The 24,227-nt window shown below is 41.7% G+C and overlaps 1 long non-coding RNA gene across 2 annotated transcripts; it reads right to left on the bottom strand.

Moving 5' to 3' along the window:
• Positions 1–7,010: 7,010 nt before the first annotated feature.
• On the bottom strand, positions 7,011–18,512 carry LOC143105997 (uncharacterized). 2 transcript variants are annotated; one of them, XR_012983604.1, is made up of 6 exons: positions 18,430–18,512; positions 18,268–18,348; positions 18,109–18,176; positions 17,919–18,012; positions 17,064–17,455; positions 7,011–7,084 (listed from the first exon to the last, which is right to left on the bottom strand). It is a non-coding gene; the product is annotated as an uncharacterized LOC143105997 (long non-coding RNA). The 2 variants fall into 2 exon arrangements; XR_012983603.1 differs by having other exon boundaries at positions 17,064–18,012.
• Between the last annotated feature and the right edge of the window lie 5,715 nt (positions 18,513–24,227).

Here is a 24,227-nt window from a genome sequence, read left to right as displayed (position 1 = left end):
ACAACATGGCCCTTCAAGATGGCATCCCACTGGCGGCTGATGAAGAGCTGCTGCTTGAGGAGGTGGAAGAGGCCGTTCTAGCCGGGAATTAGTTGCACATGTTTGGCCCCTAAACACCCACTCCCCACAATTCCCTACCTTTTTTTGCTTTTTTCCCCCTTTTGCTTTTGCTTGTGTTGGTTTATTATAATTTCTCCCTTTTGTTTCTGCTTTTTGCATTTCTTTTAGTTTGTTGTTTTGTGTTTTTTTAAAAATACTTAACTTTCCCACCATCACTTTCTCCATGATCCCTCCCACACACACACACACACGTTTCCCATGAGCCATGACATCAAAATACATACACAGATTGAAAAATCACAAAGCAAAGGCAACTTACCATTTTTTGATGTGACATGACATGACATGACGCATACCTGGGCTATGAAGGACAAGTTAAATCAGTGAAAATCATGTCATGCTTTGACACTAACCACAGCACTCTGCATGCTCACTTATCGACCACGTCCCAGAGGTGTTAAAGTTCTACAAGCGAGAGGCTACTCAACTTCACCGCAGCATTCTCCAATGTCATTGTACCAACATAATTCAGCTATGTGTTCAAAAATCAACATCGTATAATACTTAAGAGTAGCCTAACTGATACACACATTGCTTATGATCAGACAAACATCAACCCCATTCCACAGGCGTACTGGCCTTGCAACTATCGAGTGTAGAACCTGTAACCACTACCATGTAGAGCACACACGCTACCGTCTCTGCCACAGCACAGTCACTTCAGCACAGCATTATGGGCTAGGCTACATGAATTCCAGGAACCGTTAGCTATGTTTATGATTAGCAGATGCTTCATCCAAACACACTTAACATACGACTACAATGTAACGTTATCCTTTCATAACAAATACAATGCTAGCCTCACATAACAATACCGTTGGTGTAACGGAGGCAGACTGAGCTAGCGTGCTAGTTGCCCGTGTAAATCCTTAAGAACGCTTCTAACCGCTGAGTTGGAAGCCTGGGCTTTTAGCTCAGTGGTTAGAGCGTTCGTCTCCCATGCCGGTGTGTGTGTCAAGGTGGCGGGTTCGAGGCCCGTGAGCGGCGAATGAACCGACCTTGTGACATTAGCATTGAAAAGGTTTAGCACCAGATAACGTAACAGGTGTTTGAAAGAATCCGTCGAGTTGGCTTTATTGTCAATTTCTTTACATGCACTGGTCATACAAAGAATTGAAATTTCGTTTCTTACTTTCCCATGCAGACATAGACATACTTTAAATACAGACATAGACATACTTTAGACATAGACATAGACAATAAAAAATAGAAATATACAGACATACCACATACAGACATTAAAGTGCGAGACTGAAATATAGAACATATTGTAGCGTCGGCGCAGAAAGACTGTGTTAGCGTTCTCCTGCGAAAAGCATGCTGGGATACGAGAGCGAACAATCGGGGGGTTTATGTCGTTATTCTCCTAAGTTATAAGTGTAAAGTTGGTGTCTTTATCGTAACATGTTTCCCTTTTAGTTATCCCTCATGTGTGTTCCTTTTCGTGTGGGGGGCTGGACCTCCCCTGTTGGTGTAGTGTGTGTGATTTCTTGACCTGCCCTGTGTGCATTGTGATCTGTGTCCCTGCCCTCGTTCTCAAGCCATTAAAGCTTACATTGAACAACGCTTGGTGTCGTGTGCATTAAACGTTACAATATATCAAAATATAGAAATATAGAATATATATCAAAAAAATAGAGGTACCGTATTTTCCGCACTATAAGGCGCACTTAAAAGCCTTTAATTTTCTCAAAAAACGACAGTGCGCTTTATAATCCGGAGCGCCTTATATATGGATTAATTATGGTTGTTATGGCTACCGTAGTCAGGGGCGTCGCGGAGTAGGCCTAATACACGTGCTTCACCATAACATTAGGCCTACAGTGTGTGTATAAAGACCCCAAAATGGCACCTGTCAAGAGACACGCTTACAACGCAGAATTCAAACTCAAGGCCATCAGTCACGCAGTAGAACATGGGAATAGAGCAGCTGCGAGAGAATTCAACATTAATGAATCAATGGTACGGAAGTGGAGGAAGCAAGAAGATGAGCTGCGTCAAGTAAAGAAGACCACACAGAGTTTCCGAGGGAACAAAGCGAGATGGCCACAGTTAGAGGACAAAATTGAACAGTGGGTTATTGAACAGAGAGCAGCAGGTAGAAGTGTCTCTACAGTCTCTATTCGACTGAAGGCAACAGCGTTAGCACAGGACATGAATATCGATGCCTTTCGTGGCGGGCCTTCTTGGTGCTTTCGTTTTATGAAAAGACGTAATCTCTCCATCCGCACACGAACTACAGTCTCGCAGCAACTGCCAAAAGATTACGAAGAAAAGCTGGCCACTTTCCGCGCATACTGCAAAAACAAGATCACTGAAAAGAAGATCCAGCCAGAGCACATCACCAACATGGACGAGGTTCCTCTCACCTTTGATATCCCCGTGAACCGCACTGTGGAGACAACAGGGACCAGAACGGTGTCTATACGCACCACAGGGAATGAGAAGGTCATTTTCAAGAGGAAGACTTTGCCTAAAGAAAAGTTTCCAGCCGGCGTCATCATCAAAGCTAACCCAAAGGGCTGGAAGGACGAGGAAAAGATGAGTGAATGGTTGAGAGAAATTTACGTCAAGAGACCGGATGGCTTTTTTCACAACTATCCGTCCCTATTGATCTACGACTCCATGCGCGCCCATCTCACCGATGCTGTCAAAAACCAAGTGAAGCAAACTAATTCGGTGCTTGCCGTCATTCCGGGTGGATTAACTAAAGAACTCCAGCCGCTAGATATTGGTGTCAACAGGTCGTTCAAAGCTAAACTGCGAGCTTCATGGGAGCAGTGGATGACAGAAGGCGAACACACATTCACCAAGACAGGGAGACAGCGCCGGGCGACTTACGCCACTATCTGCCAATGGATCGTGGATGCCTGGGCTAAGGTATCAGTCTCAACTGTGGTCCGAGCTTTCACAAAGGCCGGAATCATCACTGAACTGCCAGGTAACAGCGGCGACACTGACACTGACTCGGATAATGACGAGAGGGATCCGGACATGCTGGATGCCGTAATCGCCCAACTGTTAAACTCGGACACTGAAGATGAAGAATTTGAGGGATTTGTGGACGAGGAATGAACTGAAAAACTGAGTGTATTGTGTTGTATTTTACGTGTTATAACTGAATAATTTTGAGAGTTATTGTGTGAATACGCTAACGTTTGATTTAGCAGTATCAGACTGTGTTTTTTTACGTGACAACTGAACAAGGTTGGGAGTTATTGTGAATACGCTAATGTTTGATTTAGCGATGTTTTTTTTTTTTTTTTAGGTGTTAGGCTACAACTGAACAAGGTTGGGAGTTATTGTGAATAGCCTACTGTACGCTCATTAACATTTGAACAATGTTGAGAGTTATTGTGAACGTGTTTAATAAAGTTTGACTGACTGACTTATCTGACTGTTTTGCTTCGCTTAATGCGCCTTATAGGCCGGTGCGCTTTATGTATGAAAAAAGTTCGAAAATAGACCATTCATTGACAGTGCGCCTTATAATCCAGTGCGCTCTATAGTGCGGAAAATACGGTAGTTGTGTTGTATATTTACATAATCCTAGCGTAACCTTCTGACAGAGTAGTAGTAGCAGCAGCATTTTGGCAGAGTGATAAATAACATTTACATGAAGTTTAAACTTGTGCTTGTGTGTACTGTATATTTACAGTGTACTGTATATCCGTGCTGACACGTTAGCATTAGGCTACATGTAAATTCACGAATAATAACAACACAGATGATTGCGGTCACCATAATACTTCACCACGGACTGCTCTGTTGTAGGCTAACACCACAAAACTTCCCTTTCCACTGTACCACATAACGTTGTCCCATAATGTGTGATCGTTGCCTCCAGCAATGCTATGGTATCGTATCCCACAGCAATGTAATTGGATCGTTTAATGGCTACCTCTCCTACATCTGTCCGCTGTGTGTTCAGTCATCAGGGTTACGTCGTCTCCAGCAACTATGCTTCTTACTACTTACTACAGGTCGAGAGGTGTAGCTGTAACTACACAACTTTACGATAGTGGTTGCGAAAGTTAGTTGCTACTATGGGTTTGGGAAACACTGACGTAGTGTAACGATGCATCGTACTATGTAAGTTCCACCACCATAGTTCAAACTATCATTTTGGGAAACAGTTGTGTCGTACTTACATAGTTTAAACCATGTTAGTTGCTAACGTAGTTAGCAATGATGCTTTTGGGAAACGCACCCCTGGGTAGTAGAGATGGTCTTGTCATCAGTGCAACTAAACGAACTTTATTGTTAACGAGAAGCTCATGGTAGGCTAACAAGCAGGGTTGGGTAGTAACGGATTACAAGTAATCTGGATTACGTAATCAGATTACAAAAATCAAGTAACTATAATCAGCCCAGATTACAATAAAAAAATTGTGTAATCAGATTACAGTTACATTGTTGGGGATTACCTGATTACATTTTATCATGGAAGCAATGCAACTTTTTGATGATAGCCTAGTTATCTTTTAATTCGACAAGCTTCGGGCTTGCCGGTTCGATCCCCGACCAGTAGAAAAAATGTGGGCGGGGGAAGTGGTTGAGCACTGCTCTCCCATGCCCACATCCACGGCTGAAGTGCCCTTGAGTAAGGCACCTAACCCCTCATTGATCCCCGAGCGCCGTTGTAGCAGACAGCTCACTGCTCCGGGTTGGTGTGTGCTTCACCTCACTGTGTGCTCATTGTGTGCTTAACCTCACTGTGTGTTCACTGTGCTTCACTAATTCGCGGATTGGGAGACCAAATTTCCCTCACGGGATCAAAAGAGTATCTATACTTACTAACTTATTTACTATTGGGGCAGGTCTGTCGGCACACTGCCTGATCTTTTCCTCCTAATCTTAATGTAGCCTCTTGTTTTAGTCTTACCGTTTACTTTGAGAAAGTCACCAGGTCCCCCTGGTTGAAAAACATCCCAAAGGAATAATTTTCTCACCCCCACAATTGAAATGGACATGGTGGCATTCAATCTCAGGCCATGTCCTGGGTCAAAAAAATCCAGCTAAAGCTAAATTCATTGTCCAGGTGTGCCCTTATAAAGGTTAAGCTGAGTTGTGCATGTTTGGAGAATAGTGATCCATGATCACATCCATGATGACTAAGTGATCGATTTTGGGATGGGGAAAATTTCAACCACCAAAATAACACCCCCAAAGTGGAGAATAGCTATAGAAATAGAAATAGTTTTGGGTGTTTTTCAGACAATGGGACCTGGTGACCTCAAAGTAAATGGTAACACTAAAACAAGGGGCTACATTAAGATTTTTGGAAGAAAAGATCAGTTAATTCACACAGGAATGCTTTACTCAGAGCAAAGAGATTTCTTAGATGTAATGAAATAATAAACAGAAAAATAGAATGAGAATTCTTTCATCAATTCAGTGGTGGTGTCTTTTACTTAAGGGACATATTTATTGAAGTAATCTAAAAGTAATCCTAAAGTAATCAGATTACGTTACATGTTTTTTGTAATCCTGATTACGTTACTGATTACAAAAATTGCCATGTAATTTGTAGTCAGTAATGGATTACATTTCAAAGTAATCTGACCCAACCCTGCTAACAAGACATCCACATGAATTCTATTAACGTTAAGTCTACCACTAACGTTATGTAAACCACACAATAACAATACGGCTGTTGTTACTGATAGGCCTTTTTTGACAGAGGAAGAATATTAGCGGAGAGATTTTATCTTCAAAGTAGTCAAAGCCCATATTAATGCAAATTGTCTCTTAACTAAGTCACACTTGTTTTATATTTCCTTTTAGATTTACTTGAATACTGTGTAATGTAAGCTACCTGAGTTTGAACGTGATACAAAAGTAGACCTATAATTATTGCAAGTTGCACTAGGCTATACTTTTTGTATTCTATGCATTCTAATTAATTAGGATCATGGGTGGCTCTTCTTTGTAAACGGCATAATTTGACCATCCTAAGTCAATCTACTGCAGTAATTCCTTTCTCAACCAGAAGAAAATGCTGAACACCTGATTATGCATGAAAAAAAGTAATATACTGTGAAACCGTTCACATTTTTGGTCATAACGCCCAGCACTACGATATCATCAGCTTTAAGTATTCAGAAAAAAGCTGTAACATCCAAGTTAAAATCCCATTTTGACATAGAAATATGACACTGGTCATTCACATTCTTTTGATTTGTAGGCTATGAAGAAAACCACCATTCTCACGAAGAAAATGCCTGAAGACCTGAAGAAAAAGTGGTGTCAGACAATGAGGTAGGACTCCCATGACGGGTACCCATCACCAACGTGTATGCTCAGCATTCTGCAACAGTTAAGCTAGTGATAATGAACCTTCATGTTATCTGCTTGTCTATAGGATACCTTAGGGATGTCTCCATGTGATTCACAGGATTTGGTAATACTGTTGCTTTCAAATGCTTCTATGCCCACCATCTAGTTTACATATTTCTCTGTGATGTGTGTGTCATTTAAAGGTGCTCTAAGAGATGTTGGGCAGCATCACTTCTGTTGACATTCAAACTAAACAGAGAGCTAGCTCGCTACTCCCTCACCCTCCCTCCCATGCAGTTGAAACTCTCATAAACCCGCATCTAGTCGGTTATTGGCTGGAACACTGTTTGTTATGTTTCGTGGTGCAGGTTGCACCAGTTTGTTTTTGTTGCCGTTTGTGGAGCCTAGGCTTTTTACAAAGACCACGTTTTTTTTTACATTGTGGTTCAGGGAACAGTCAGCTAGTGGATAGTGAGTAGATGTTTTCTGTACGTGTCAAAAAATATTTTAGCCTAAAAAATGTTTGACATCGCTTAGAGAACCTTTAACTCTAAAGTCTACTTTAGATCATATCATGAACATACTGAAACAACATACAGTACTGAAAACATTTGCTATTTTTATTAATTAACATTAATGTCATACTGCTGATCTATCTGGCTGTAGGATTCCTCAGGGGGACCCCCTGAAAAAAATAAAAGAAGAGTGGTGTCAGACGATGAGGTAGGACTCCCATGAAAAAATACCTTTTATGCAACATTTAGGTCCAGTTAAATTATTGCTGAAGAGATACAAGCTCATACAATGACAATTGAAATCAGACAAGCTTAAATTCAAGTCATGACTATGGCTTGGCTAACTTTAAACTTCATTCATTCATTTATAAAGCAGTGTTTTGACTTTTTTGACGGCATGGTACACATTACCGATAGTAGGGCCTACCGTAAAAGTCCAAATAATAGCCCGGGCTTTTATTTTCCCAAATCGCCAAACTGCACAGGCTAGTATTAGAGACAGGCGTCTATATGAGACAGGCCTTTAATTCCCTTTACACAAAACTTTTCCTCTGCAAAGATGGAAAATATTATCGAATTAATTATTTCATCTTATGTCTACCTATATGACTAGGCTATCTGATGACAATTACGGATCATCATTCATTTAGTGTTGAGATTTTGTTCATTGTGAGATACAGTAAGATCCAAATAGAGATAGCCAGAACAGATGAAACACGTTTTAATTAAACGTAATCTACAAAGAGATCGTATCACACTGAAAGCTCATATTTTGTCACTAGCAAATAGCCTATATCGGTCCTTTGTCAAATACAGTTGCATTATCAGCCCTGACCAAAACTGTTCAGGAATTATTTATGCAAAAGTGGAACGTGCTTAATGTTTCATTCTCCCTCCTTTTCGGCACGAATGAAACAGCATGAGAGAGCATGAACCATATTGTTTCTCCCGTTTTGTATTTCTGCAAAATTTGACAACAGTCTACATTCAAATCATAGCCTAGTTCCAGGCTCGCAGGAACATATTTTTGACCAGGGGTGCTGAATAACAAAATAATCATGGATGTCCGACGATTTCTCCCCCAGCATATGATTCGAATTTAGACAGCTAAATACGCCATTTCACCGCCGTGTATGAGTAGGTCTAAGAGTGAGAAATTTTATAATGCCCTGGGCAGCCACATTCCACTGCAACTATGCGCAGCACTTGCCACTCCGACTCATCAATAAAAACTGCGCGCACACAGCAGTCCCATAGAAGCGCACTTGACTTTACATCATTAACCTATTTCAGTAGGATATATAGCCAGAGAATGTCCGTAGACGGGCTCTGATATAGCCTAGTCTAAGGTAAATTCCTTTTCTGACTTCGTTCTCTTTATCGCCATGGCATTTAGAATAAAGAATAACGTTCGCAAACCGTTCTGGTTTTGTTGCCAGCATAAAAACAAGCTTACCATCGGCCTATCCGCAAATTTTAAACACAAGGGATGAATTGAACGATGACGAAGTCGGACATATAGGCATAGTTCATATTGGAAAAAAAGTTATACAATTTTTCCCCACCGCAGTCTAATGCCATCTAATCATAACGTGCGCAGTCTGCGCCATACTTAAGCCCAAATCACACCAGACTTAAGCACACCACACAAGATTCGCAACAAGATGAGCAGCAACTTCATGCAACATTCTAAAACCTTGCAACTGTGACCACCCAGCGGGCACCGTGATGTCAATTTGATGTCAAGAATTAGTCAAGGTTTTGACCACCATGTTGAGCATCTATAATTTCATACTATTTTAACATTACAAGCTATGGCTTGCTTGTGGTTGTAAAGACGTCCAACAAGGGATCAATCTAACATGTAGTCACTGGTCTATACACTTGGGTCAATATGATTGATGTTAAATCAACGTTGATTTGATATCAAGAAAAAAGGCATAGGAAAAAGGGCGCCAAAATGATATGGAATTGACGTCATCCAAAAATAATTCCGTGGAAATGCATGGATTCCAGTTGCTGCTACTGGAAGAAACTGTAATCCATGCATTTCCACAGAATTATTTTTGGAATCTGATCCCTTATCATACCTGTTCATTCTTACTCGTCGCTCGACTTATCGTGACTAAATTCAAGATGGCTGCAAACGCTAAACTTCGAGAAGATACTGTCTGTATAAATCGTCTTGTAAGTAAACTACCAGTGCTTTTTCAAAGTTCTCAATGTCTCGTTTTAAATCTCAGGGCCCTTGGAAGTCTACCAATGAAGTGTGGAGATACATTGAGCCTCGTAAATGGTGTAAAACAGTGATTTATTTGCATGGCTATGCCGATGCCGAGGCACAACCATTGACCGCCTTGTTGGTAGCATCGGCTAACTAGCGCCAGATTTCGGAGTGCAGGGGACAAGCCGAGATGGGCTATGAGACATACGTTCACACTCGGTATCATGTTTCAAAACACTTTAGGTCAAAATCACACCGGAATTCTCCTTTAACTTTTCCAGTAGCAGACTAACTTCACTATTATGTGGAATATCTGTTTGTTTGCCTGTTTGTCTGTTTGTTAGTTTTAGAATGAAATATCAGGCGCAAGTAAGTTAGCTATACATTTAAAGTAACGTTAGCTACATTTAAAATGGCTGTTACCATGCAGGCTAGCAGACACAGATGAAAGTTGTTAACGTTAGAATTAATAACGGTTAACGTTAGCTCTACCTTGCGAACTTCCATGGGACATAGGTAACGTTAGGTCACTGTATTTAAACTTAATACATGTAGTGCTAGTGTTGATACATAATATAGTGTTGCTATAACTGCAAAGAGGTCCTGTATGAATTAAGTAATATATATATATATATCAGTTATCTACCCACTGATTTAAGGAACTGCAGTTTAATATAGCCATGTTTATTAACAGACCTGTCATTTAATCGATGTGATGGGTGGGTGGCACCTCAATATCATGCCTACAAGTAAAGGGATCTTTAGTTTGTGAAGGGTAGTGTTAGGCTACATGTTCTTCATTTCATAGCCCTTATTTGCCCCTTGTTTGATGTACCTGACTTGCTCTGAGGCATGTGTTAAGATGCATGTGAGTGTAGTAGTGCTTCAGTGATGGTCTTTTCATGTTCTGTGTGTTTTGCAACATATTAATCTTAGTCTCCCTCTGTTTGCAGGTGGTGTGTTGTGAGGATTGCTGCAGTAAGAACACTGAGTGCATTCTGGAATATTCCAAATGTGTGCCACGTCCAAGCTCGCAAGAGAGTTCACTCACCAGGTAAAGACACACACAATGTTATTTTGAAGTATTAAAAAACATTGTTGTTTTAGAATTTTCGAACAAAATGGTTGGTAATTAGCACGTTTACGAGTATAGTTTACATTCCGGTATGATGGCAGAAGTGTCTTTGTGTACTGTGTGCCAAAACTATACTATTTAGCATGGTTGTGCAGCTACTTCAAATACTGTAAGTATTGTAATTTATCAACATATAACACTACCGTTAAGCGTGGGAAAAAAGTGGAGGTGGGGGTGGGGCGGGGATTGCATGGAAGGAGATGCATGCTATTTCAAGAGTTGAACACCCATTCACTTTACTTTTTTAGCACAGTTAATTTGGACTAAATGCATCAGTTTTTTTTTAAATTTATTTATTTTTATTTACATGGGTTCCTCTGAATTCCCCATCAAAAACTTTACAATAAACTCATATTTTTGTTCAGTCTCTCTCAAATTTGAAGGGTTTGTTACATAAACCATATATTTTTTGCATAAAACGTAAAAACTACTACTAACGTAACGTTAATTTACCCACTGCATTACAGATATTGGTTTGTACCATCACTGTATTCAAGAGTTCGATGATGGAGAAAGTGAACTTTCTTTTGAGATTACACCTATCAAAGATTGTAGCCTTTACCGAAATAGTCACGCTGCCCCTCCATTTCAATTGTTGATGCGCCAAAAGTAGACCTATCATGCTTATCAAGTGTAACTCTCTGAAGACATCCTTAACTTGTGAGTGTTGGAATTGTTGCTAGGTAGTTCATTTAAGTTCACTCAAAATGTCAGGCCGATTGTATGGTGTGTGCATCTCGTCACTGCTATGGCGCGTTTAATTGTTATCTGTCATTGCCAGCACGTTCTATACTCAGCGTCGTCCATCCTTGCAAATGGGTTCAAGTGAGGACATAGAGTTAAGTTGTAAACAATTGTAAAAATGATTGCCATAATCTGATTACACTCAAAAGACGTCTGGTTTTGGTACTCTACAAATTAATGTTTTACTTTTGTTATGCAATGTTAATGGTATACAGATTAAAACATGTTTTCAGTGTCTCTTTAGCTGAAAACTACTTCCAACACACATGCCTCTTCCATGAATAGGCGCTCTTAGCCTGGCTAACGTCAGACCTCATTGAGATAGGGTCTGGGAATTAGACATTAATTTTCTCGTATTTGAAACATGGTTTACGAATGCCCAGAGCCGTTTATTGGGCGCTACGAATGTCTATCAAATGCGTCTGTACATAGCTCATAACGGCTTCGGCGTGTCGTCATCGTCTTGCTGCCCTTCCTCCGTTCTGTGATTGGTTCCTTCGTTGAGGTGAAAACGAAGTCCATAGAATCCAGGCTGCCTAGCAGCGTGAATAAAATTGCGTGCATAAGGCAGCATGGGAAAACCCAGGCTAAGGCACTCTAGTCCTTGAGCCACCCCCTAGTCCACCCACCCACCTACCCATCCGCCCCCCGGAAAAAAAAAAAAAACTTGGGGGTGTCACTCCCGGGATTTTAAAAACAATTCTAGTTGCTCAACATCATGTCTGATTAGCAATAACTCTGCAATGAAACAGAGACATTACATTTTCTGGTCAGTGAGGTTTAAATTAATTAGTTCCTGAATCCTATCCCATTTAATGTGACTTCAGAGGGCTTGAGAGGGATAGGATTTAAACCGTGGCGGACCGCCATGCTTAAATAAATGTAGAGGAAACACTGGATATTCCTTTCCTTGTTCTACAACAACAACCTAATAACATGATCATGCTGATGGCTGATAGCTTTTGCTCTTCCCAAATACAAGTAGCCAGGTGAGATGTTTGCAACTACATTACTTTTTATCAATCCAGTTGCAGCAGGCCTAGTTCCAAACCACAATTGTTGAACTGTGATGAACTGCCCTATTTGTGATTGTTTTTAGAGATTCTATAGTGTTATAGGCGTTATAGTGACAGTCAAAGTAATTAGTTAGATTACTCGTTACTGAAAAAAGTAACGGCGTTAGTAACTTACCGTTATTCCCATCACTGGTTATACTAGGCCTATTACTGCAAATTCTGCAAATGTTATTATACTGTTTAACTATAAATGGTGTATAGTACTGTTTAAAGAGGCCCTATGCAACAATTTTAGCAAAAATTACCTTAATTATGCAGGTTGAGAGTCGTTCTGATGGTTCTACAACACTTTTTGGGTCGTTTGGTGGGTGCTTCGTCTCCCCCTAGTGCTTCTCCGCGGAAAAAACGAATATGCAACTTTCTGGTCCCGGACCGAAGAAATCCGGATGTGACTCAGCGGAAGGCCTCGAAAATGTAGTAAGAATGTAGTTTCTAAGACGACTGCAAAACGGACTCCGACTTGGCTTTGTTGCTGCTGAAATTGTAAGTAGCCTACCCTTGGGTGAACTTTTTTGTAATGTGGTTTGATAGTCTCTTGAACAATGTGTTTGCTCGACCGTTTTATTGTGAGCCCTGTATGTGTTTAGCTTGGTTTCTTAATGGCTAGCTCGCTAGCTAGTGGGGGTTTAGCGTAGCAGCCACTTGCTACCGAAGCTGCAGGGGGAGCTATGTCGTGAAAAATGCGAGCCAAAATCAGGCGATAGTGTGACACGAGTTAAGCTTGTTTTAAGATGGCAAAAGATTGAACTAGCCAACTAGCTCCGCTGGTGGGAAAACGCATGGGATTCAGCGCTGTCCTATTGCGTGCAGAGGTAATTTGAAAGACACCCGATTATCCCGCCCCTCGGACTGAGCACTGCGAACGGTGAGTGCCCAGACCCTACATTTTAATGTGGGTCTGGCTCGTCAGGCTAGTTTTTTCCACTATTTCCTGCACTATGTCAATATGGTTCTGATGCACAGGCGCGCCTGCAGGTGTACTGTACGTCCATACGCACTGTGCGTACCATCAGGCTACTCAACACCAAGAGAAAATTTCCTGTGTGTGTGTATTCACACCAAATTGGCCCACCATACCTTCCCAACTATGGACAGTATCTCCCATTAGCTGCATGCCATCAGGCTACAATTTTCTATTGAAGTTAGTGAATACCTTATCAAAATTAACGCGCACACATTTTGTTTGAGCAGGAGAGAGAGAATACGCACGCAGGCACGCAATAGGATACTTGTTGTTTTTTACTCGGCTATCTATATATGGTTATCCGCACACACTGTTGAGTTAATTCACTAACTCAATACTCATCATGGATATCACAAGTTTAAACAACGAAAACAGAAAGGATGGATGCTGCAAAGCTAGAGGAGTTATTCCAGATGGGCAAGAACAAGGTAGGCAATTGCTTGTCAGAACGTTAGACTGCATTAGACAGCTGTTTAAAGCCCATTTTTTAATTTGTTTGATGTGATTTCCTGTATTCTGATGCATTTTGGGGATGGCCAATACTAAATTCAATCAGATTCATAGCCTACATCCTGATTTGTTGATATTGAGGCAATGATTCCATGCAAAGGCTTGGGCTTCAGGGCCCCCTGACACCTTGGGCCCCTGGGCCTGGGCCCGGTAGGCCCGTGCAGTAATCCATCCCTGGCCCCTGCTGATGCATAATGGGGTAGCTCAGAACATTTGATTCCCTAGTTGGCCAAACTCTCTCTACGGCTCTGAGGAATACACTCTATGTACGGAAGGCTCTTGAAATGGCTCATTTTCTTAACACTGTCTGGTGTTGTCGAAATCATGGAGATGTTTTCGTTAGTGCTTGTGTTTTATTTATTTTCAAGTGTTCTTTTTTTTTTATTTGCATAAGTTACAGATAGTTTGCACCCGTCGGCCATTACAATATGATTAGCCTAAGGTATTTAATAAATATGTCCAGAGATTCATTGATGTCTTTCCTTCATATTCAGGATTCTGATTTATCGGGGGATGAAGGAGTGGTCCCTCAACAAATACATAAGGAGTTGTTGGAGGAGTACCAAAACCTTACAAAAAAAATAGAGACTGTCGACAGAATTGCGTGATCTTCAAAAGAGGTACTTACTTAACAGTTGTTTTCATTAATTACATTTCCTGAAGGAAATGGATTTTGGATGAGTAATTATGCTAGTAGTCATGAGCATTATTGTTGTGTTTAGCATTGAATTTAAACAACAATTGTTTGCAGGAAGTGTTGAGCCTTAAGTTGTTTGTTAAATTACATTATACAACAGTTATTGTGCACATATAGGGCCCTATCTTATACTCGGCACATAGTAGCAAGGTTTAGTGGAATCCTGGGTTTGCATACACAGTTTTGTGTGCAAGCCGATTCCTTCTGCAAAGAAGCGCTCACTTGCCGACAAAATACCAACACCCTGTTTGACGTTGCGCTCCAAGGATGTCACACTCATTGGATTTTGTAACGGTGGTCATTATCGGTAAAATAAGTTCCAACAGGCGTATCGGACCCCAACGCACCAGCGGAGGGTTCTTGCTTCGCCCTGAAGGGACTTATTTTACCGATGACCAGTGTTCCATCATTATCCCGTTTATTATACGGCTACTTCCAAAACGAAAAAAAATAAACTCCACACTCTCTTTACATTTATTTGTTACCGTTTTGTTGTGGCTTTTGCAGAAACAAATAGTTCACAACACACGCTGAAACTGAATCAAACATTCTTTAGAACACAGCGGATAGTCCGGCAGCCAAATGCCATAATTTAGGTGAACCAGTTTAGATAGATAGATAGATACTGTACTTTATTGATCCCCAAAAGGGAAATTCAAGACATTAGAGAGAGGGTGCCTGGTGATATCCCTTGGGCAATTCTCAATATTAAGACTTTCTTGTCCAATGTGTTAAATATAAGACGAGGCGATACAGGTGAATAGGGTAAACAAATTAACTAGCAGATATCACACCATTGACAGTGGGAATTATGTGTTTCAGCGGTAATTACATGAATTTATATTACCGCAGAACGTCGGGAGATCCCATTCAAGTCAATGGAGCACTCTACTAGCATTGTAAAGAGCAGTATAATAATGGGATGTCACGCCCAAAACACACCCATGACTAATTAAAGGTAATTAAAAATATTTTTGAAAGACTACAGTCTCAGACCCTCTGACATCTAAAGTCAAGTAATAGAGTTTTAAGTCACAGACTATGATTTTGCAATGACTAGGGATCTTGCAGGGTCACTATTTACAAGACTGCAACTAGATTCCTTTAAATTATTACCCATCGTGCAATAGATAAACAGGAGCTGAAATGATAGCCTACTGTACTCGTGTTTCATGCGTGACATCTCTAACCGATATGGAGTTGTTCTGTCGCGTGGAAGAGCTGACTAAAGATGTAGGCTATAAGAAACGAAATAACAAATGATCATATTCATGGGTTTCATCAGGTCCCTTGCTACAGCTGTCGCCTACTTTGCCCCTTCCTGTTTGGTGTTGAAGAGAAGTCACTATTTGCATGAGCCACGACTAGAAAGACTTGTGATAATATCAAACATATTTGATTCCAGTACAACTCCCATGATTTCTGTCCGACTTTAGTCGCCGACTGTGAAAACAGACCAAAATCGTACAATGTAAGGCCGCCATAACCAACCGCTAGCTGTCTGTGTCCCGAATACACTGTAAAAAAAATGCAATCTCTGTGGACAGCCCAGGCTCCAAAAACAACCTGGGCAAACCTACAGCCCATACAAACATAACAAACTGTTCCAGCAAATCACAGACGAGATGCGCGTTTAGGAGAGTTTCTATTGCACAGGAGCAGCACGGGAGGGAGGGGGAGGAAGTAGCGAGCTAGCTCTCAGTTTTGTTTGAAAGTCAACAGAAGTGACGTTACCCAGCATGTTACAGAGCACCTTTAAGATAAAAAAAAAACACAATTTGATGTTTGGAACTTAATGAGTTGGAATTGGATCTTTACTCTTTTTTCCCCTCTGACAGTCAGGGGCGGACCTGCCATTAGGCATGGTCAGGCAATTGCCTGGGGCCTCGGCCAAAAGGGGGCTTTGTCATCCCCGTATCGTATTTCGTTTTTTTTTTTAAATAAATGATCACCGCATCCAAACAATATATTCTAATCCATAATAAAGATTGAAAAAATATTTTGCCTCATGACTGCTCATAAACTCATCATAAAATCAAATGACTGCAGGTCCGCTTTCTGTCACCATAGCAGCAACTAGCTATGAACGAGGTCTTGGTGAGGTGTGGAGTTGAGCGATTGACAGCAGCCATGAAACGTTTCCAGAGTGGAAGTGATAAAAGAAAAAGCGAGGAGGAAGAATTTAGAAATAAATTGCCTAAATTAACCAACTTCTTCCAGTCGAAGAATTCTTCCACGGAAGAAAGTAATTTGGATAGCTCTTGTAGCCACTACATATTCTTCTACTGATGATGATGAGTATGATGTTGATCTAAGTGAAACAGTCGTGAGGGATCACTGTCACTGCCGAAGTCCGCACTGGTGCTGTTGGTGCTGCTACGGACACCATTTCAGTAGCAGAAGCTTTGGGTGCAAACGAAACCAGTACGTGAGTAGCCCTAACACAATACCTAGTGTGACATGGCCAGGAAATTTGGAGTCGACTACGCCACCTAGGGGGTTACACCCTAGGACCAGTTACACTATATTCCCTATAGTACCCACAAGGCAACACAGATTCGTACACTCTTAGGCCAGAGACAAGAGTTAAGTCAAATAATTTATTGATAACACAAATTCAACAATAAAAACAATGCATCATGTATAGGTACAGGAGACACCTGGGTCAGATGCAATCACTCTGGGTCGTCCCACAAATACACAATCTACTGGATGGTTAATGATGGCAACCACACTGTTACGCCGTAGCTTAACCTGTGACCCGTAATCAAAGGGAGTGTTGCAGGGCAGGGGGCTTACCACGGCGAGCAGGACTTTCCAAAAGAGGGAAAAGGAGGGACCCAGAAGACACGCACCACACGTGAAGGAAAATGACAGTACACTGCAATCCGGAATACAGCACCCGTTGTACACAGCAGAGAAAAGTGAGGGGGGAACTCCACCACCTGAAGGTTGGCCTGCCGCCTGTGGGAAACCCACCACACCTGTCCGGAAGAGAGAGAGCAAGAGAGAGAGAGAAGGAACAGAGGCACAGGAGTTGGTAAAAGGCTTGACAGTAATTATATGGCAATCATTCATTCACCAATAGCCTATTTATCAAGCTAGGCTAACAAGGCTACTTATCTCAGGCAGGGGGAGGCAGTCAGGTTGTCCACCAAGGCCCAGAGGTTGATCCTGACAGTGAAGCTGCCCTGGTCACAGTAATTTAGGTTACAGTACGCATACACAAACACACAATCACACACACACACAGACACACACACACACAAACCTCAAAGACACCAATAAGCCAACAAATAGAAAAGCATGCGAGTCAAGCATAGGGAGAAACAGTACAGCACTGCATAACCGCATGCACCAAATCAAAGAAAACAACAAACAAAATAAACATGCAGGTTAAACAAAAGACAAGACAACACACCACGGTATAGCCGGCGATAGGCGCCAAATCAAAGAAAACAACACACAGAATAAACATGCAACTCAAGCAAAAGGACGGGACAACACACCGTATAGCCGCCAAATCAAAGAGAACAACAACCAGACGTAGGCATGCGGGTAGAGCGATAGAGAGGGCAGTACACCACTGCGTAGCCCCATGCGTTAAGATACAAATAGTCCCCAACAAAGCTAGGCACGTCGTTCAATCCCGACCGTATGGAAACGTCATCCACAAATCCACAGCACAACAGAACAGCAGCCTTTCCAAGGCGTGGAGGCACTTGGCTGTACTCCACTTCCCACACGACTGTAAACGTGAGCCACATTCCAATAAGAATTAAAGTTAGCGACAATTTAAAAGACTGACAATATTAAGGCTAACATTTGTAATGCATTTACATACCAAGTGGCGATGAATCCCCTCTCTGGGACCGCAGGTCATGAAGTGAGCTATGAGAGGCTTGGCTACGGCTAGCCGCAATCCGGAGAACAGATAGTATAGTTTAGTAGTGGACAGACGCAATTTAAAATACAGGGCGGTAAATTAATTAAACTAACCTACCTCCAGCTGATTCCCACCGAGCACCCAGCGTCAGAGCTCGCTACAACAGCCTTGCCAGTAAATATGAAGCACTCAAGCTGACTATAAGACGTGGAGAGGGAAGTATTACATTCATGAAAGGCACAATGACCTACTACAGGGCTGAACGCCAAAATAGCTTACCTTATCTGAAACACACTTGTAGGAGAAGTGGCTACACAAGCCAACTTGCCACCACACGCCACCGAGTAACGACGGGCACCCCGGAAGCAAAACAACGACAGGAGAAAGTACCTCCCTGTGATATCCGCTAAGCTAAATATCCAAATAAGAGTCCGCCCTGCAATTAGGGTGATGGTAGCTCCACCAATCGCGCACAGAGGAAATGGCACAGAAACGATTGTGGAGGTGTAAACCAATTTGCCACACTAGCACTAGGCTACAGTTATCAGTGTCGACCCTGCGTTATGGCCAGACACCGTAAGAGATGCAGAGCGAGTTGAAATCGTTAAAAAAAGGCCCTGTGCAAATTAAGAACTTTGAATTCCCCAAAAATGCAGATAAACCACCCAGAAGATTCATGGTTGAACATTATTATTACATGACCATGAAAATTGGAGAAAAAATAAACAGAAAATGGCTAGTTTATTCGGTCAGTGCAGACGCTGTTTATTGTTTTGGATGTCGGCTTTTTGGAAGATCGAACACCTCAGTTCGCACGCACACGCACACTCTCTCTCTCTCTCCCTGTCTTCTACACATATAGCCTACACAGACAGACTCATACATAGCTACAAAGAGTATATTCACACACAGAGACCCCAAACCCCTAGCCTACTCTCTCTCATCTCTCTCTCTCACACACACACACACACAGAGCATTCATAATTTTAATACTTTCAAAGGTTTTTACTAATGTTTTTTGATTGTCATCTATGGCAAAAAATATTTGTTGTATTTGAGTATGCCTCAGCGTCCCATTATTACAGAAAAAAGTGTGTTTTAGGGTTGTGGTGTGTGTGTGTGGGGGGGGGGGGGATGGGGCTGGGAGGGGCATCGGGATCTTTTGCCTTGGGCCTCAAAGTGTCCAGGTCCGCCCCTGCTGACAGTAGATACATCTTGGCGATGGAGCATGTGTCTTCTGGGTCATGGACATGGATTCAGGGGTCAAAAACGACTCTAGACTCTGCAAGGACCTTTCTGGGGGTCCGAGGTTCTTAGACTACGGTCCACTGAGGGAAGATCTGCAACAGGATGAAATCACAAGGAGCTGTGGCCAAACCTCCTAACGTCAGAAAAATATCAGGCAGTTAAAGGTCTAACTGGGAGTGTCCCCTTACGTCACTAAATAAACTTTCTCTCTTAACAAGCAATAAGCAGATAAACATAATTGTGTTTACTGTATTATTGTCCATAATCATGTATGATACCAATGAATCATTCTTTAAGACAGTGGTTCTCAAACTTTTTCTTTCATTCCCCACTTTGATCAAGTTACTCAATGTTACTGCATTCAAGTTTTTTTGGCGAATGCAGTAATCTTATTTGCTAGGTGAGATAGGTGCTTGTCTTTGCCTTGTAACTGGACATTTAACTCGAATGTATCGCTAAGATATATCAAATATATCGCTAAGATTCAGCTTCGTCAAGAAATGTTCATTAGTGAACGTGCTTGCAGATTCAAACATGCGCTCTTCCTCCAAGAAGAGGCGACTCGGAGCTCAAGCACGCGCGACAGCACTTTACCTCGGGAAAGCCACCTTGCCTCGCTGTGAAACAATACAGCCTTTTGGTCAGCTACCATCTCTTCGCAAAGTGCGGAAAATAGACACGCTTTTAAGGGCCGGGTTTTGATGAAATTCACCACTCTCACAACAACGTTCAAAATCTCATGTAGGTCGGGACTAACTGCCTTGACACGAGCGCTTCCCTGTGAATAACACAGTGCGTCCATTGCGCATCGGGTGCTACCTGGGCCCAGGCTACAGTAAAAAAAGAAATAAAAAACTCCTGTTTTTTTTGTCGCGCCCCACCTGGCATGTCTCCGTGACTCAGTAGTGGGTCACGACCCACAGTTTGAGAAACACTGCTTTAAGACATGGAATTAATAATTTAATTAGGCCCTAGTCTGTGAACCGCTAACGCTAGCTTAAAAAGCTATACAACTGGATGGCAGTAGCTATGGCAATACAGCTATGCGCTAGAGTTCTAAATAGTGGTGGGTCGGTCGCGAACGAGTCTTTAAAATGAACCGACCTGAACTGATTCGCTGAATCACACTGACCTAGTGCTGCTGTGAATACCTATGGCCCAGCGTCCTAGGGCGAGAGCCAAACCAATCGTATGCTGTTGTCTGTATTGTTTCTAAAATGTTCTCATCGAATTAGCCAATGAAAGGCAGGAAAGCAAAGCAACCGTTTCCATGAAAAAACAACAACAAATGGGCTAGTGAGAGCATACGATAAAAAAAGAACGATAATGGTTTACATTAACAATATAATTTTTACATTTCAATATTGGCATTTACATTTAAATATCTGTTTAATGGTAAATGTATGCTGTCCGTCCTTCGTTCTTGGCTAGCCCAGAGTGATTATGGCTCTGTAGGCAAAATGGGGACTTTTCATCAATATAATCTTTCTGCCAAGCCTTTAAACATGTTTGTCACATACTGGGTCTTTGTTCCTTTATGAATTAACACATTTTTAAAAAAGAAATTAGCTGATCTAGCCTAGTCTACTCTATTTACCTTCAATATGTCAATTTAATGTCAAGGTGAATGAACACATTAGCTACTGCTGCTTTGTCTAAAAGTACACATAATCATGAAGTTGCAGCTATATGCTTGCCGCTACAACTAGTGTATTGACCTTTGCACGATCGTTTGTGAACGAGGAGCTGAGAACCTGCATTCCATGATTCACCGCTGAACTACGTTGTACCGTAAATGCGACTGAACGAACGAATTATTCAGAACGAATCATCTTGGCGAACTGGGTAATGAGAACTAACAAAAAATCCACCACTAGTTCTCAGCCGGGTCGGCATATAAGCAAATGACTCGGGTCGAGTAGGACCTCGGGCTTAATTTTTTCCGCTCATTGAAAAAAAATATATAATAATCATCGCTGCTGTTCACCGTAAAGAAAGTCTGGCTGCTGCGTGCAACTTGCATCATGGAGAGGGGCGGGGGCAGACCTGACGCTGCTGCGTGCAACGTGCATCATGGAGAGGGGCGGGGGCAGACCTGACGCCGCTGTGTGCACGCCTTTAGCCTGGAGAAGATGGAGTTGGTGAAAAGTAAACTTGCCGCAGGTGAATTCACCGTCGCTACTACAGGAGTGGGAAAATCTGGAGATCTGGAAAGTGTTTGGAGTGGTGCTGGATTCTGATGGAAATTCTACAGGTTATGTGCCATGCTCAAAATGCAAGGTGCTAATGAAATATGTGACCCTGCAAGGCGAAACCAGTCGCTTTGGTAAAATTTACAAAATTAAGTTATTCACACGAACAGCCATAAACTAAGCTTTCCAACGACATGTATATCGAGGGTATTGCAAAAAGTATCGCTAAGATAACTGCATCCAAATTTGCCATGGTTCTTCCCTCACCATAGCCTACACCAGAAGAGGAGAAAATCACCGTTTTAAGTAAATTGTCACGCTAATGTATTGAATCTTCACCTAAATAAAGTCAGGGTTTAACAGTCAAAACGTATGTTTTACGTCGGGCCACTGGCCAGGTCCGGGCAGATAATTCATGTTGAAGTGTCGGGTTACATCGGGTCCGGGCTTTAAAAGCCACGGGCCGGGTCGGGTTGTAATTTTCAGGTCTGTTGAGGACTCTACTATGCGCTAACAAGTGACTAGCAGTTAAGGAACTTCACTTAAACTTAATATACTGTTGTAAGTTGACTTGAGTATAAACTATCCACTTTAATGTCATTCAGCTAGTTGTCATTTCAAAGAAATTAAATTAGAAAGAAGAAATTACACTTCTCTGTTTAAAATGTTACCTTAGCTAAGAGGCTAGCTAGCAAGAGGATTTAGTAAATGGGAGCAGCATGATATTAAGTTATTTTCTTTCCAAATCCAAACGTTTAAAAAATTGCACTATTAGGCTGATACGGCCGGCTCATTAGCCGCAACATAGTATGGAGATGGACATCAGAGTTTATCAAATATATAGTATTTATTTCAACAAATATATATACATTCTAAAATCTAGGGGCTCCATATAAAAAACCCACACACCCAAGAGCACTGCTTGCTCCCGGTGTGGTGAAAAAAATGCCAACCCCTGAAGGTCAACTCAAGAGCTTCTTATCCACACCTTCAGGTGTACACAATTATGCTGATTTTGCCCATACACCACCCAAAGGCTGCTGCACTGTCACTGTAGGGCCGGTGAGTGTTCAGAGGGGCGTAACATAGGCTTAAAATGATCACAAACACATCTTATTTTGGGAGGTGCTCTTCCAGATGATATTGACCCCTGATAAAATACTGTAACAAACTGCAAAGTTGTCTAAGAATGGTTTTATTGGTTACGCACCAAAACACACGAACGTCATTACACAGACAAGGGAGGTCAATTAAACAAGCACGATACACAAACAGGGTAGTCACATACAATACACGGGGTAAACACATGAGGTACAACATAAAGAAAGACTATACCAGCTAACACATACATGACAAGGTAAATGCAATTACTCTCACTAAAACTAACATCAACATTACACACACATACACTGCACAGGACTATTGGAGTTCAGTCATGAACCAGCTAGGCTCAGTTCACTACAATACAAATATAGAGAAAAGGACATTGACTTACATGTAAACTATAACTCAGCACAACAACAAATTCAACCCAAAAACAATCATGAACATTTTGCACAACATCTACATCAAATATCCAAGTGAGTTTTAAATGTGAGTGCTACCCAAAAACTGTTTATTACAATACTGAATCGGAGGAAAACGCACTAAGATCTTTCCAAATGACGTTTTCATGGTTAACGTTACCAAAGAAGGAAAGCAATCTTGCAACTAGCATAGTGTCGCCTGCCCCCAAACTCCATCATACGTTTTCTGTTTGTAATGCCAAATCATGTTGATTTGATGGCCACCATGGCTGCCCTAACGTTAATAGTTAAAGCGAATAATTTTTCAATAGTGCCATTTAGTTGATGGAGATAATTATGACCGCCGCGCAGCGAAGCGGCGGTCATATAGGTTTAGTCAGATTTTTTTTTTTTTTTTTTTTCGCATGCCCAAATTTCCGTCAAGGATTCCCGGGACACTGAAAGACCGGGGTATACAAAACTTGGTGGGCATGTAACCCCACATGGATAGCATGGAACCATCGTTTTTCGTTTTGATCTGTAGCCCCCCCGCTGGACTGGACCCCCCGAAAGGAGGGTAGGGCAGACACAGTTTTCTGTGAATATCTCGAGAACCGTAGGGTTTAGGACAGGGGTGGGCAAACTTTTTGGCTCAAGGGCCACATTGGGTTTTGAAAATTGGGCGGCGGGCCGCACAACAACCCCCCCCCACATAAAAAAATATTTTTTTTATAGCCTATAACTTAGTATGAAAAGTAGTTCTTTTAAAATATTAATTGCTTAAACATACTGCTAATTTTATGCTGTTTAACAAATGTATAAATTGTGCACTGTCGCTTTAAGACAGTCGCTTTAATTCACGTTTATTTCTCAATGATCTTCTGCCTGCTCCGCTATGGCTAGTGCTGTACCTACGGCTGGGCCATCACAGTTTTTAAATGGTCAGTAGTGGGAACTACTGTTGCCTTCATGATTTCCTTTTAAAAGTTTCTTATAAGAAGGAGATATCAATTATCAACATTGACAAGCCAGCTGGAACCTGCGGCTCTCTCTCCCTCTCGTGAGTGCAGACGCGTTCCCAATTAAATGGATCGCATAATGTTCACGTTAGATCTGCTGCAAAGGAGATAAC

The sequence above is a fragment of the Alosa pseudoharengus genome, unplaced genomic scaffold (assembly GCF_046254945.1).
Source record: "Alosa pseudoharengus isolate Yale_2024_CS ecotype anadromous, Long Island Sound unplaced genomic scaffold, YU_APseudo_1.1 YU_APseudo_1.1_scf_6, whole genome shotgun sequence".
Lineage (NCBI taxonomy): Eukaryota > Metazoa > Chordata > Actinopteri > Clupeiformes > Clupeidae > Alosa > Alosa pseudoharengus.
This window is presented reverse-complemented; position numbering and strand designations above follow the sequence as displayed.